Raw genomic sequence first — 2,968 nt, forward strand, 5'->3', positions numbered from 1 at the left:
GGAGGCCGAGGCGGGGGGATCACGAGGTCAGGAGATTGATACCATCCTAGTTAACATGGTGAAACCCTGTCTCTACTAAAAATACAAAAAATTAGCTAGGCATGGTGGCGGGTGCCTGTAGTCCCAGCTACTAAGGAGGCTGAGGCGGGAGAATGGCGTGAATCCGGGAGGCAGAGATTGCAGTGACCTGAGATTGCACCACTGCACTCCAGCCTGGGGGACAGAGCGAGACTCCATCTCAAAATAGTAATAATAATAATAATAATAATCACCAGGACTTATTCTACCTCTTAAACATCTGTTAATTCAATCTGCTTTCTATCTCCTCTGCTACCCTTCTAGTCTAAGCTCTCATTGCCTCCCCCAGACCATTTAGTATGGCCTCACAGCTGGTCTCTCTGCCTCAGGTTTTGGCCACTCTACTCCACTTCAAGCCAGTGTAGTCTTTTTAAAAAGTGCAGACTTCGCCATGTCACTCTTCTCTTTCAAATCCTTCAGTGCTTAGCAAAAACTTAGTGGAATAAAAATTAAAATCATTCGGTGGATCCCCACTTTGCCCTTTGGAATGCCCCAGATTCTTCACATGGCATATAAGCCACCCACCATCCTGTCCTTGTCTGTTTTTCCAGCTTCATCCCATATCCCTCAACCCTCACTCTCGGTGCCAGTTACACTGTTCTGTTCCTTTGCAGGCTCAGGTCCTTACCCATGTAGTTCTTTCCATGTGTAGAGAACACGTTCTTCATCCCCTGTGGTCTGTTGAACTCTTACTCATCCTCCAAGTGTCACTGTTCTCTCATTTCCAGGGAAGACCTTTCCTCTCACCTAGATAAGGCCAGCTCCCCTTGCTGCATGCTCCCATGGCCACCTCACTTTCCCTTTCATAACCCTCTTGTCTGTCCGCATTGCAGGGCTGCAGTTCTATTCAGGAGCTCTTTGTCTTGCTCAGTGCAGTGTTCTCAGAACTAGGGCAGTGCATAGTTCCTTTGAGATGTTTGATACATAGTGACAAATCTGTCTGCAATTGAACTGTATCCTATAGGCAAGGAGAGACACTGATACATTTTACACAGCAAAACACTACAAGACTGGCATTTTAAGTAGATCGCTGTGGCAAAGTGCAGGATAGATAAGGGAGGGGCAAAACTAGAGGCAGCTAGTGAGATGTTGTTACAGTAATTCAGGCAGGAGACCCTGAAGAACTGGGCCAAGACGGAGATAATGGGGAGAGAAAGAGACAGACTGAGCGATAAATCAGAAAACCTGGCAGACTTGTGCTGTGGAAGAGGAATCACTTGGGACTTGGGGTGACTCCCAAGTGTGGGAATGAGAAGGGGAAGAACACCTCTGGTGAGAAAAATGAGCTCCATTTTGGATTTATTGAGTTTGGGCTGTTTATGGGACATGCAGGCAACGATGTTCATCAGATAGTTGTATGTGAATCATGAATCAGGAGCTCTAGAGAAAGATTGGTTCTGGAGTCACTGCCCCTACTGTTGGAGCAATCCAGGCCCTCCCATGTTTCCTTTCTTCTCCTGCATTATTTCCCTGGGTCAGTTGCTCTCAGCCCTGGCTCCACTTTACAGTCATCCTGAGTTATTAAGAACTACCAATGCCTGAGACTTCCCCAAGACAAATCAATTTGAATTCCTGGAGATGATTTTAGTGTGTAGCCAGAATCATGGACCACTTCCTAGATGACTTCCTACAGTTCCATGGTTTGAGACTCCTCCACTGCAGCAATGGAAATGTTGCATCTCTATGCTGTTCAGTATAGTAGCCACTAGCTACATGAGGCTCCTAAGCAGTTAAAATGTGGTGAAAACTGGTGACCTGAATGTTTAATTTTGTTTAATCTAAACTTAAATTAAATAACCCCCTATGTGTGGTTGGTGGCTACTGTATTAGACAGGACAGCTCTATATCTTAATGGCTCTGAAATTGGTTTGTCTCTCCTGAGCTCCAGGCTTACATATTGCCTGATTGGCATCTCTTCTTGGATGTCTAATAGTGTGTCTTTAAGTTAATGCATGCCAAATGAAATTCTTGATTTTTTTTCTTCAAAACTTATTTATCTCCTAGTCTTCCCCATCTTGGGACACAGCTTCACTTTCCACCGAATTGCTAAAACCCCAAACATGGAAGCTATCTTTTATTCCTCCCCCCCCCCCATCTCCCTCTTCCAGTTTTTCAGCAAGTGCTGCTAGTTCTATCAAACTGACACTTTGTCTGCATCCACCCCTTTCCATCTCTGGGAAAGCATAGGATAGTCACAGCTATTTTAGTAAAAGTTACTGCATCTTCAGTGTGTGCCTTCTGAGACCTTTGTATGTATTAACTTACTAGGCCTACAAACAGCTCTATGAGGTAGGTAAACTATTATACCTGTGTTTATAGATGAGGAAACTGAAGAACAGAAAGCTTTTGCAAAGTGTCTGGGAATCAAACGGCTAGTCAGCGGTGGGGATGGGACTCAAAACCAGGTAATGTGGTTCCAGGGTCCATGTTCTTCATCATTCAACATTCTGTCCCTCCGACTGGTTCCAAGGCCCCATGTCAATGTTTTTTTTTACTCTGGTTACATGTTAGAATCACTTGAGAAACTTAAAAAAAATACCAATTCCTCAACCCCATTCCAGGTCAGTTAAATCTCCTGAAGTAGGGCCCAGGCATCAGAAAGTTTTAGAATATTCCAAGGACTTTTCATACATAACCAGAGTTGAGAACCATTTCCTCTATGTGAACTGGCCCCTGTCTCCTTCCCCAACCCTGGCTTTAACCCCTGACCTTGCTCATGCTGTTTTCACCCCTTCTTCCTGCTCCTAGAAGAGGCCAAACTCTTTGCTGCCACTGGACTTTTTTGCTTGTTCCTTCTCTGCCTAGAACACCCCTTTCTGGCATATTCTGAGGATTGAGTATGACTTTAGAGATCCTAAACCCTGGAAAGATTAAGGGTCCTCTACACTGC

This window comes from Mandrillus leucophaeus, unplaced genomic scaffold (assembly GCF_000951045.1).
Source record: "Mandrillus leucophaeus isolate KB7577 unplaced genomic scaffold, Mleu.le_1.0 Scaffold159, whole genome shotgun sequence".
Classification (NCBI taxonomy): Eukaryota; Metazoa; Chordata; class Mammalia; order Primates; family Cercopithecidae; genus Mandrillus; species Mandrillus leucophaeus.